The 13,897-nt window shown below is 39.4% G+C and overlaps 1 long non-coding RNA gene across 1 annotated transcript in view; it reads right to left on the bottom strand.

The window, feature by feature from the left end:
• Positions 1-735: 735 nt before the first annotated feature.
• Positions 736-13,897, bottom strand: part of LOC140694625 (uncharacterized) — a 39,468-nt gene continuing 26,306 nt past the window's right edge. Inside the window, exon 3 of the long non-coding RNA XR_012070205.1 lies at positions 736-969. This is a non-coding gene — a long non-coding RNA (uncharacterized lncRNA). The remainder of the gene's footprint in view (positions 970-13,897) is intronic.

Genomic DNA, 13,897 nt, shown 5'->3' with positions numbered 1-13,897 from the left:
CTATAGTGGAAAAGTATATGACAAGGAATATATATATATATATATATATATATATATATATATATATATATATATATATATATATGTATAAGTGAATCACTATGCTGTACACCAAGAATTAACACAATATTGTAAACCAACTATACTTTCAACAAATAAGTTGAAATAAAACTGGGAGATGAAACTTCCACTGCCCAGGCAGCTGTCTGGATGAAATGATTCAAAGCAGGCCAGGTATTAACAATCCCCCCTAACACATCAAAACCCCATGTGGGATCTTCCTTTTGAGCAGCACAGGCTAACCGGCTGTGGCCACCTGTAAATAGGGTTGAAGTCACTTAGACCCTTGGCTTGGGAACACCGTGGCCACAGGGGTGGGGGTCACTGCAGCACCTACGAGAAGGACGGGGACAGACTGCTGCTGAAGCCGCTCCCCAGGCCGCAGCCCAGAGCGCTGCAGTCAGGTCTGAGGTTCGGCCGGGAGCGCGCAGCTCCACAGCCCCTCGGGCCCCTGCGGTGCGGGTGGCACTGAGACCACGCTCGTCCATCACCCTTCCTGGCACCCAGACACGGGAGTCTCCTGGGGGAGTTTTTCTCTGCCTCATACTTCCTGTCTCAGCCTCTTGTGGAATCCGGTCCATGCCCCAGGGAAGCAGGGCTTTAACCCTCCGGGACCCAAATCCATTACGGTTTGGATTCGGGATGAAACTTCCATGTTAACTCACCTGGCGCTCCCTTCTTGTGCTGAACTGCCCTCCCCCATCGATGGCATTAGGTCGTATTAGAAGTCCCGACATGCTTGTCCTTAGCTAAGAATCTGAGCCTCTTGCTCAGTCTTCCTCAGTGGAACCACTCATCTGTGGCAGAAAAGTTTGGGCTGTCGTCTACCCATCATTGTCCTCGGTCTTTTGGGTTTTCTGTTGGGTTATGGTTCTCGTGCAGGGATATCAATTTGCACAGGAGAAGCACCTGTAGACATTTTGAAAAATACAGACAGTGAATCCTTCCCCCTCTCCAGCCAAGGCTGGAAGCTTTCTCCCTCTAACAGGGGTTACACAATCATTTGCTTGGGAATTGACCAAACATATTGGCATAATCATAGTAAATTGCCCTTTACTCAGTGCTTGCCACGTGGCATTTTCTACTTCTACTTCATGTTGTCTTTGTACCTTCAGTATCACATATAATCCCTGAATTATAGATTATAACCATTTCTGTTGAGGACACTCCTACTTGCTAATCTTGAATACAAGTATCTTTGATTCTCTTAATCTATTTCATTCCTGAGTTTCCTGTTCCTGAATTTCAAGAGTGAGTTATGGACACATGTATTTAAGATTCTCTTATTAAATGTATCTGACTCACCCTCTAATCAAATCATATCCGGAGAAGAGAGATTTTCTCTTTTAAACATTTGCTTTTTCTTATTATATAGTAGTGCATACACACGGTGGAAAATGTAGAAAACATATAAAGTAAGAAAATTACAGCCATACATTATCTAAACACCAAAGGACAATGCTGTGTCATTTTGGACATTTAACTATTTTTCTTAATATTTTATCATAAAATCTCCCTAGGGCAAGTTGCTTAACCCTGGAATTTTACTAGCCTTTTGTCAAGTACAGAATAACATTCCCAGAAATGACCCCAACATCAAAATAGTATGTGAGGTTGGGAAGGCCACAGGGCACTCAGCTTATTCTCTGAGTCCTACAGAGAATGCTGTTAATTCACTGATGTTACGCATTCGATGCCTGTGAGTCACTCACTCACTCAGCTGGCTCGGACTGAGACCTACTTTATACCACGTGCCGATCAAGTGCTGGGGGGACCCCAGAGGGAGCCTGGATCACGGCATCACTGCTCCAAGAATCCTACTCAAGAATCCCACATGGGATTGGGGGGGTGGAGGCAGGTGAGATATGGTGAAATTCATTTCATTATGTTCCTTTAGACATATTTAAATAGCATGAAAATAGTCCCTAGCTTTGATAAGTTTTCTTTTCCCTTCCTATGTATTTTTGAGGATGGGTATAGTTTTGGTGCAGCACGAGTAATTGTTAGATCTTTGGTATGTTAGGATTTTACATGGAAAATTAAGAAGGAAACTGGCACCTTATACAAAGAGAAGAGGCACTGAGGAAAACACAAGCCACCCTCGAACTTGGCTACCATTCAGCATTCCTGGTTTTCAAACAAGGGGAACATAATTCAAAATAGATTCCCTAAATATTTTAGCCCATAGTAGAAATACATGGAGGCAAAGTTCAGCTCACTGGAACCTACAACAATGTGCTTACTTAAGCGAAGGTATAAACAGACCACAGATACTATAATGCATCCTTTACTTTAAACTAGTTCATGTGAGCAAGTTTCATTCCACATGAATTTCTCAGTACCAATTTAGGAAATATATCCTTCTTGATTGGTAAAAGTAGCTCACTGATAACCAGATTCAACAAAATTTACTGTTAAATATTTAACCTATTTCCTTCAGGAAATGCTTTTGCGTAATCTGAGTTAAGTGTTTCCTCTATCTGATCTATTTCTTTTCACAGAGAAAAGTAGTATTATTTGCACACGAGCTACTTTTACTCCTCTGGAAATATCTGAATGTGAGCTCAGGGTAAGAGTTGTCTACTGCACAGGATGGAAAAAAAGATTCATTTCACAGCGGAGATCAGAATCTTTTTCTTGAGGGGCGTGGTGAGCTGGGGGACAAGGGAAATGCCTTTGTTTAGGGACAGACCCCAGTAATCCACACTGAAGCTGAAAGATGAAGCCCTTGTGAAGAAATGTGGCAGGACGCACTGACACCCAAAGGTGTTCACTCTGCAAAAACAGAAAGAAATAAAGAAAGAAAGAAAGAAAGAAAAAATAATTTAACTGCCCTATAAACAGAATGGACAGAAACTTGGTAATAAGGGAGAGAGAAGGAAGGTTAGGAAAGGGAGGAGAAACAATGAAAGGGAACTTGGATGCGGTGGGCAGAAGAGCAGGTTTCTGGAGCCTACAATGAAGGATGATAAGAAAAAAAGTAAAGTTTAAAAAAATTACAAAGTTTAAAATAGTTTAAAAATTAAAAAATGAAGTTAAAAAAATAAAATTTTTTATAGTAACATGGAAGACTTTAAAATGATGGAGGTTTTTTATTTCAAAATTCAAGTTGTTTGAGTTTCTCCTCCATGCTCCAAACAACAGTAAGACCTGCTTGTGTAAGTGGTTTTGGGGGACACCACAGAGAGGGGTGAGCTCTGCAGTTAGGTTGGGCAGGAGCAGAATGCTGGTGTGGAAGGCAAGACAGAAGAGAGAATAACAGTTTCATGAGAACAGAAACGCAAAGCCAGAAATTATCTTAAAAAGATTAGTGTGGTAGGCAGAAAAACGTTCCCCCCCAATATGTCAATGTCCTTATCCCCAGAACATAGGAAGAGGTCAGATTCCCTGGCAAAGGGGGCCTATGTTTGCAGATGCACTTAAGGTTGCTAACCAGCTGACTCTAAGATAGACGAGCTGGATTATAGAGGTGAGCCCAGTGTAATCACCAGGGTCGTTATGGGAGGAAGAGGGAGGCAGAAGAGGGGAGAGAGGAGAGGAGATGTGACCACAGGATCAGAGTCAGAGGCACACAACCATGCTGACCTTGAGAGAGAGAAAAGAGGTCACAGGCCAAGAGACACAGGTGGCCTCTGGAAGCCAGAAAAGTCAAAGACACAGGTTCCCCTGAGGCCTTCACAAACAGCCGTGCCAATACTTTGACTTCAGCAGGCTTCTGCGTTCAAGAACACTACAAGGTTAAATTTGTGTTGTTTAGTGGGGACTTTTTCTTTTTTCTTCCTACTACCATGACGTTTGGGGATACTTGTTGCAACATCAACAGAAAGCGAATACAGTAAGCTCCTTGAAATGTTCAGAAATTGCAGATAACACTGGACTGTCCACTTTGATATGGGATTGGGCTTATGTGAACAACAAAAGGACAGTGTGACCTTTGCTAACATCTGCTTTTCTCATTTTTAGGAAGAGAACAGTAAGTCAAAACCTCTGTAGTTATTATTTTAGACAAGTATTTCTTAAAATATTATGTAACATTGTGCCTTAAGACCACAAGAGAGTCTCTGTTCTTAGAAGAACATGGATTCCGTGAGATAGGGTCTTACATCCGAGTCCCACAGTTGTCTCTTATTGGCAATGAGAGCTTGGGCAAATCATTTACCCTCTTTAAGCCACAGGATCTTCATTTGCAAAAGGAAGACAAGAATAAGGATTGTTTGGGTGATTAAATTGTACACACACACACACACACACACATATATGTACAACATTTAATACACTGACTAGCACATACTAGACACTCAACAAATTCGTGTTATGGATTTTTAAATGCATGTATAAAAGGAGGAGAAAGTTGCAGGAAGTTGTGGGAAAACTTAGTTCACGGTCCCAAGAAGAGCCATCTCTCAAAGGGCTCTGATCAGTCAGTCCCCAGTGATGGGCTAATAAGCAGAAACTATAGCACATGAGGATTTAAGTTAAACATAAAAAAGAAGGTATTTAAGCATAATTATTAAACAGAAGGTACGTTTACACTTTTGGCTGGATCATCTTATCTGGAGAGCTTTAATAAGCAGAGAGTCTCCCCTGTTCTAGAGATGGGCATGCAGGAAAATGACTTGGATGGGTGGGCTGTTCTCACACAAAGATCACATGACTTAGTCCTCAAGGAAGTAACACCTCTTGTACGTTATTCCAGATTGACTGTCCTCCCATGATTATTGTCAGCTGTGTCATCAGTTCAAGGAGACAGCCACCTGGGTGACACTGGAATATTAGAAAGAAAATCTCATTTAAATTTTAGATAGCTCTAACATGAAATAAAGTCATTATTTTATGCCTAAAAAAATCTAAGGAACAGAGAGTAAAGACACTCTTCATTGGGAAACTAAGAGAAAATCTGAAACAGCTTCGACTGTCAGAACACAAAGCTGTATTCACATGTCTTCATTTCTGTATTTTCACAGCCAATACACCAGATCTCCTGGATAAGTCACAAATCTGCCCTTAAAGAATGTGATGTAGAAACACGAGGAGAAGTAGTTGACAAACTGGAACAAGAACACCTTCATGGCTAGGTTGTTCTCATAGTCAGTCTGGTCCTTGGGAACTCTGCAGTTAGAATAAAGAAAAGTATAGTCTGTAAAACTGTGAATGGCTTTTAGATCCTAATCAAAGCCACGGACACATGAGTTAACATGCCAAATATGTGTATATATATATATACACACACACAATTCAGTGTTTTCATTTAAGCTGTTTTGAATTCCTTAACATAGCTACTATGCTAATTCCAAGTGTACACACTGTGGTAAGAGTTTATCCCATTATGAACGTAATATCCCACAAGGCAAAAAAAAAAAAAGTCACCCGTTCCTTAAAATTTATAAGCACAACTGTATCCAATGGGCAAGAACTGTCCTCTGTCAGGTGTAAGTTGACAGAAAGCTACTTCTATACATCCTGCTAATTGATATTCTCTTGTCTCCCTGAACGGCAGTAAGGTAGGACTATTGAAGAAAACAAACAAAGCACGGGGCAACTTGCTAGAAGCATTTGGGGAACATAAAACGGGTCATCCTCCTAGTTCTGAATTTGAATTGGTCTTAGTGTTTTCAGAAGATGACCACTGAGCAGACCACTGGGAGAACCACCCAGCCACATGCAGCGTGTGGGAAGCACTTAACTTGGGCCGCTAAGCCGCTGGCTGGGATACAAGCCAGAGAGAAGAAACATTTATTAAAGAAGCCACAGCTGATGAGAATGGAGCTACACTAACAAGAAAAGCATGGGGGGAAGACATATAACACTGTGATTACTTGTCCTCTCTGTAACACACAAGCAAGTGTGCCACTGGAACCACGACCATCTTCCACTTATTTGCAATACAAAGACTATTTACTTTCAACAATAGGGTACATGATCTAATGTAATTGAAATTATTATTAAGCACTGACCTGTTTACACAGAGCTTGGACATTCTAATGCTTCCTTTGTCCCTTTCACTAATGCAAAGCTGGAGCTAATTCACTTCTCACATAGGCTAGAGAAAATACGTTTACACTTGAAGTTTTCTAAAGACTGTAATGTACTGGAATTGAAGTGCCTAAGAGACACAGTCTCTGTTTTGACCTGGTTCTAAAACTGGTGTAGAAATGACCTCAGCTGCAGGAGGAGCTTACCAGAGTCCGTCATCATGATTGCCGGTTTCTCATGTATGGCGTTCAGGGTCACGATGATGATAAAACTGATGAGGGAAGCAGTGATGGGCGTGGCCCACCTGCACAGTCAGGTACTTCTGGATTGGGTCTCTTCCATTCAGGTTCTTGGGAAGTTTTGCAGAAAATACAATGAACACTGAAAGTCCATAGACAATGATCCCAATAACTCAAGCAATGGTCAACAGGACCTGACAACCCAAAAACCCAGCAGCATGAGACTCACTAATGATCGTATTTTTACACAGAAAACTTGCCCCACCCCACGCTTAAACAGACAACATGCATGTGCTGTAAACCTCACATAAACGTGAGAAGTGATGTAAATCGCACGTAAATGCCACAAGAGACGTGAATATCAGGCATGTTAAACTTTAGGGGAGGAGGAATGAAGGATGTCAAAAAGAATGAGTGCATCCACTAATGTAACATGCTGACAGCAGGAGCAGCTGTGTGCAGGGCATAGGGAATATATGGGAACTCCAATTTCTGTGACTATTTCTGTAAACCTAAAACTGCACTAACGAAGGAAGCCTGTTAAGTATATCTTTAAATGGGTGAAAATGGAGTAACTGGTGGCATGTTCTTTTGGAGACAAGTCTGTGATAGCAGAACCAATGAAAGTATCCCTTCTACATCTATAGAAGTACTTAGGTTATGAACTAGTTGTAACCAATGAAGGGGATATGCTTCCTTCCAAGGGAGAACCTATCACTGATTCAGGGGTCAGCAGGTGCTAGCTGTCGTCTTCATTCTGAATAGGACCAGTGAAGCTGCGGACATGCCCTGAGGGAAATAGTGGAAGTGACAGCAGGTCTCTGCTGATGAAAGCTTCACATGCTTCTCATACTCCTTGAGATCTTAAAATGGCAGGTACTCCTACTCCCTGCATTTGCACAAGATTCATGTCCCTGATCCGTTGTAGTTCTGACTGTGTGGACCCAAGGGCAACGGGGGTGTCGGAAGCATAATTTTCACGTGGCTGATAGGGTTTCAGTTCCTCACTAGGCAGGTTATTTTCTGGCCACTGAAGAATGCACATTAAAGATCCCATTTTTAAACTGTTTTCCTTCCATCTACCTTCTTGGTCATAGTCCAGAAGCATGTACTCAGTGTCCCTGGCTGCTCCTGATGGCTGCCCCAGAGAGAAAGCTACAAAGAATGTGAATTTCAAGACTAAGTGAACCACATCATGTTACTTACAGTAATAGCAGGAAGCTGGCTTGCACCTGCAGGGGAGAGCAGAGGGAGTGTTTACAAGCCTCTCCTGGAGCCAAACTCCTGATCTGGATCCCAGCTCTGATGCTAGCCGTGGGGCCTTGTGCAAATTTCTTAACCTCTAGGGGCTTCAATCTCCTCACCCATATAATGGGGGGATAATAATAGCAATTTATAGGACTATTGTGATGAGTCAATGATTTACTAATTGTGAAAACAATTAGAACATTAACCACAGGCATGTGAAAAACTCTACCTAAGTATTAGCTATGAATATGGTGACCAAAGTCTTAAAAAGGTGTTTTTCTTAGTTTTTAAGCCATAAGTTTGTAGAGAAAGCATTTTATTTCCTCCTCTACTCTCTTTCATCATCCTTTTCTTCACAGTTAAGGCTTCATGCTTGTGGAAGGAATAACTTTTTGGTGTGTGTGTGATTAAATGTGAAAATTAGTTAAGGCTGAGAAAAATGTATTATAGAAGGTATATTAAGCCTTCCTCTCTTGTACAGCACATATAGGCCATTTAAATAGTATGCATTTTTAAAAAGTCTGCATAATAATTTTTTAATTATGTATTAAGTAATCATAATAGTTAAGATTCCTTAAATGCTTACTATTGCTTCAGCACACATCTATTTTTCTAAATCCTCACAATCACTCTGTGGGGAATGTAATATTATATCTCTTTTACAAATGAGGAAATAGAGCCATGTGGAGATGATGCAATTTGCCCCAAATGAAGCATCTATTAAGTGAAAGAACTGAAATACTCAAAGAGCCCAAAGACACACTAACTGTATAGCACTGTCTCCTACATGGTCTGTGAAATCAATTCTAATTCATTTCAGAACTTTTACAAACTTGACACATTTCCATTTTTCTTCCAAGCACTTAATGGGTTCAGTATTTCTTACAAAACAGGAAAGCTTTCCATTCTCCTTCCTCAAGTTTCTTCTTACTTATCATCTTTTCTGATCATAACTTTAATATTTGCTCATTAAAGAAAATTTGAAAGTACTCAGTAGTGGACAGAACTGCTGTCCTGTATCTGTCCCCAGTCTTAGGAGAGGACCCAGAATTTGCTTTAGGATAAATAACCTGCCTTCTGTTTTTAGTCCTGTGATTTAAGCTCGATTGACCCACTCTTTCTGAAGCACCAGAGGTAGATCTCAGTTGGTTTAAGACAAATAATACCCCTCATTCTATTGGCCTCGCACATGATTTGTGAATTGGCAAATAACCCAGGAAGAGCCACTATTATGTGAGGAGATACGTGCTGGTGCCCATGTGAATGATAAGCTTCCTCTATCAAGAGAGGAAGCTGGCAAAAGAGACCTCTCTTGGTTTGGATGGATGTGTGATCTGGGATGCTGAGTGCCTAGAAGCAGCATGCTGAGACATCTTTGGACACAGAATGAAGACAGGACAAAACCAGCCCTTGACATCATCTGGGCTACAGTATCTCTCCTTGACTGAAGCCAGACCTCAGACCTGAGGTTTTCATTTACAGGAACCAATAAATCCCATGCATCCCCATTCTTTGGTTGTTGTTTAAACACATTGGAGATTGATTTTGTCACCTACTATCAAACGACTCCAACTCTGAAAATGAATAAACACTAAAATAAGAAAAATGCTTCTACCTATAGACATAATTCCTTCAGAACTGTGCATTGTTTGTATATTACAAATCATTTTATATATTAATTTTATTCTCAAGCCTATCATAAGCACAACACTTTGACATGTCATAAAATATTCTCATGGACACACTTTTTCATGGCTGCATAATATTCTACTATGTGAAGGGTGGAAGAATATTTTGGCTGAGATTTTATATATATCTACATAGAAAACTATGTCTGTGACTTGCATCCATACTGACATTTCCCTGACTTTTTGAAATACTTCCTGATTAAAAGTTTTTCAAAGCTGAATGAGTGGATTAAAGCCTATGAATATTTTTGACTCTTGATATGAACTGCCAGACTGCTATCTAAGAAGACTTGAGGAGTACACCAGAAATTAACACAGCATTGTAAATCAACCATACTTCACAAAAAATATCCAGTAACCTAGGCATGGGATTGGTGATCACTGGCACTTCATCCTCATAAACAGAACTGTGTCACTCAAGAGGTGGAAAACTACTTCATTTTGATGTGCACTGACTGAATTACCATTGGAGCGTGACATCTATTTTTTCCTTTGTGAATGTGTGTTCATCTTCTCTGCCTTCTACGCTCCTGAGATTTTTTGATGTTACCTTTGAAGTGATCTGAACTCTCTATGTATTGAAGGAATTAGCCCCTTGTCAGATTTGGAAACAAATAACATCCTCTGGTGTTTCGTTTAAAATTAGGATGCTTCCGATGCATGGAAATCTTTATATATTTTCCTCTGAAACTTACTGTTCATCTAGAGGTTGTATATTCATCCATATTTATTTCTAGTTTTTTTCTAATTGTGTAACTTTTTTAAATGTTTCTGGACTTTATCACAATATATGGTTCACTGTATGATTTCAATCTTTTCTTTTCCCCCCAAGTAGCTAACAAGTGTTCCATTTACTGAATATCTTTTATTTATCTCCCTGATTTGTCATGCCTTCCATCTCTTATATTAAATTATTATTGATATCAGGGCCCATATCTGGACTTCCTGTCCTATTTTCTAATCTGGCTATTCTTGAACTAGTAAAACTCTCATTATCTTATTAATTATTATATTACTAATATGATTTTATTCACAATAAATCCCAAATCAATTTTATAACTTCTGATATTTTGGAGATATGATCTTTTAATCTAAAATCATGTGATTAAAGCATCTTTTATATCTTTCAGTAGTTCTTATTATTTTTGTTGTTAGTTCCTACTATCCTTTTGTTAGGCTATTCTTAGACATTTTACCTTGGTTGTTATTATTGGAAAATTTTAGAATTTTTAATACCTCCATCTGGTCTCTTAATCAGACCCTGGAGAATCCTAAACCACTGATCTGATTTTAACAAATGAGATGAAAAGAATTGGGGGAAGCACTGTGAGCAGAAGAGACTGTGGAACCTCCAGAGTGGCGCCCTGTGTAGGCTCAGATGTTCTCTGGTAAAAGTTTTCTCTACGAGACTACATAGTTCCCAGCTTGATTTTCAGTTTTCTCAGCATTTCACATTAGATTTCAAAAAGTCTGTGGCAGGTTCTTACCCAGAAAAAGAGCACTTGCACAAAGGGTTATAGGTACCCACTTTCCCCAGGTGGTAAAGGAAACACGCTCTTCTTCCTAATTAAAAAAACAAGTTTAGTCAATCAAGGGATTACACCAATGAAATGATTTTTCTCTTAACTGGTCACTAAATCCTAAACATAATTTAAAAAAATAATAATTTTCAGACACAGCCTCCTTATTTGTAACTGCATGGGGTTTTTTTCCTTTTTTTTTTCTTTTCTTTTCTGTTATCGATGTAAAACACACAACAAAATACATACAGTGTTCATTTTAATAGTATTTGTTGGAAATGCACATGTGAACAATAAACTGTTTCCCTGTCACGGTCTGAGCTTAGGCGTCTGGATACCTGACAAGGCCAAGCTTTAAAGCTCTATTCCTTAGCTTGCCTTTGATTTCAGAAGTGACTGTAGTGACAGCTTAGAGTCCGTGCAGGACAGGAACTTTCACAGGTGTCTGCAGTTAACTGGTCTCCGCTGTGTGTTTCTTGTTTGAATTTTATGCGTTAATTAGCTTCAACTATGAAGTTTTAGAGTTTTCCTTTTAGAGGTTATAATTAGATTTTTTTTTAGAGATGAAATCAGTAAGACTCAAGATTTACCTGGATTATAAAACCAGATATAGAATAATAATAGCTGTAACTAAGTACATGGCCCTTCCTCTGTGCCTGGAAGTCTTTCAAGTAGATTCTGAACATTAATTCGACCTGTCCTTACCACAGTCATGAGGAAGCAACTCTCTTATTTTATTTTATCGGAAACTATGGCACAGAGAATTTAAGTTGTCCAAGATTACCAGGAAGCAAGCTACTCTGTTCAAATATGTATTTAGGCAACTTCATTCCCAAGGTCTCACTACCACAACGCTGGCCGCTCTAAACAATGGAGCATGCATTCGCAATTAAAGTAAAATGTTTCAATTAAATAACTAAAAAAAGATTAAACAATTTTTTAAATAAGGAAGAACGATAAAATGAAATGAGTCTTCATCTTCAATTTTTCAACATGCATGTTCCAATGAAAATTTAAACTTATTAGTTGGCAATTTTAAATTTAAAATTGGCAGTTTAAATGACCAAAATACTTTTCTTCAGTATTTTTTGTATGCTGCCAATATAAGTTTTTGTTTTTCAGGACTCAAAAACATTATGAACATCTAATTTTGTCTAAGTTTCAGCTTTCATTTCTGAATGTACAGTCTTTTACCAACATATGCTTTTACGCCCAACTTCAGTTGTAAACAATGAGAACTATTCATAATGGGGATTATTAGAAGCTTATTACATTGTAAAAGACAAATGTCATTTTCTATTGGTAGCTGAACTTCATTTTTTTCCATTTATAAACAGAGGAGTTTGACCTGCTCCCTCCAGACCTTTTCAGTGCCAACATTCTGTAGATCTGTGATTCAATTTATAAAATCTATAGTTGGAGACATTTTCAGATGCTCCTAGTAAAAGCATTTTCTTTCCAAGTGTTATTCATGCTCACAACCTACTGTCCTGCTGCTGCTGACTGCAAGTACCATCAGCTCTAAATTATCTCAGCTGATGGAAAGAAGCAATAATACAGATGACTCAAAAAACCATCTTTTCATAGCTCTGGAATGTTAATACAAAGATGTATAGTTTTATTTTTTTAATTTTGCAGCAGGAGTGGCAGCAATAAATTTACATTTCCAATTATAGAAAATGCCTAGCTCAAACACTGCTCAAACACTGATGGCACATCAACAAAGGTTTCCCTGCTTCTCCTACCCTTCTCTGACTTTAGGATGAGAGCCACGCTGCTTTGTGCACATCCCAAACGGGAGGGGGAGCAGTGACTGGGACTTAGTTCAAGGCAAAGGGGCACCTAGTCTATGATGAAAAGGAGGCCGCAATAATGAATGCACATGTGAAAAAATGGGAGTCAACTATAAAAACCAATGTGTCTTTCCTTCTACATTCATGCCATAGCAGCTAATTTTTATTTTGCATTTTTTTATTGGTGTTTTGAAAGGATAAAAATCAATGCCTCTTTTCTTATACGTTTATACCAGTCTTTTTCATTTCCCCATTTTTACTGTTATTATGAATGAAGGACCACACTTCTCTTCTGTGTCCACCATTCCAAGCAGTGCTCCTTCACCTTGGCTGCACATTAGAATAACCAGAGGAGCTTTAAAAACTTCCCTATGCCAGAATGCACCCCAGGCCACTAAGTGCCATCAGAGTTTGCAGTGATGGAATCCAGGCACCAACATTTTTTGAGGTCCCCTGGTGATTCCAACATGAAGCCAAGGCTGACAAGTCCAGAAGTCAACAGACTAAAGTGCATCTAAACAGCGCCCGCATTTCCTGGGTAATCTCATCTATCTCCACGTGTGGTCACCGTGCCTCCTATTCTGGAAGGGCTTGTTCTTCCTGCTCAACCATGTCCCATTCTTACCCAAGTTCTGCCTGGCGCCGCTTCCAGAACTCCAGAAGTAAGGTGACGAACAGAGAGAGAGAACAGCAGAATGTGGATCTCCAGTGATAACTGATGCTTCAGAAATCTGTACTTAATATTTATTACACTTAACACTTTGGTAAATGATTAACAAAACCACATTTTATTTATAGGCGATACTGAAGAGAAACATGAGTTAATGCCTTTTTTTAAGAAAAAAGAAAATTTAGATAACTTATTGAACTTGTGAAAACAGACTATGTAGTTCTCTAGCTCAGGGGAAAGGTATTAACGTGATGGTCAGAGGCAGGTTACTGTGTCTGATGCTAAAGTACCTGCTACCAGCATATTATGCCTACTAAAAACACAAATATCAGGGGGAAGAGTGGGTATAGCTCAGTGGTAGAGCACGTGCTTAGCATGTACAAGGTCCTGGGTTCAAGCCCCAGTACCTCCATTAAAAAAGAAAGTTAATAAAAGCAGAAGTAACTGTCATAATTTAAAAGCAGTGCATGGTCCACCCTCCAAGCCTTCTCCTCACATCCCTCTGTCTCTTCTGTCCGAAGGACCTGAGGGTGGGGAAGGGGATGAGAATGCTTTAGTAGCCCCTGCATTTCTATTTTCCACCACCCCAGTCACACAAAATTAAGATAATATTCTTAAATATGGAAAACTGCCATTTTCCTCAATCTTCAGTAAAGTAATTTTTAGAAATCGTCATTCTGTTTTAAGACTTGTAACTTGAAATAGT

Source organism: Vicugna pacos, unplaced genomic scaffold, assembly GCF_048564905.1.
Source record: "Vicugna pacos unplaced genomic scaffold, VicPac4 scaffold_66, whole genome shotgun sequence".
Classification (NCBI taxonomy): domain Eukaryota; kingdom Metazoa; phylum Chordata; class Mammalia; order Artiodactyla; family Camelidae; genus Vicugna; species Vicugna pacos.
Note: the sequence above shows the minus strand (reverse complement) of the source record. Positions and strands in the feature narration are given on the sequence as shown.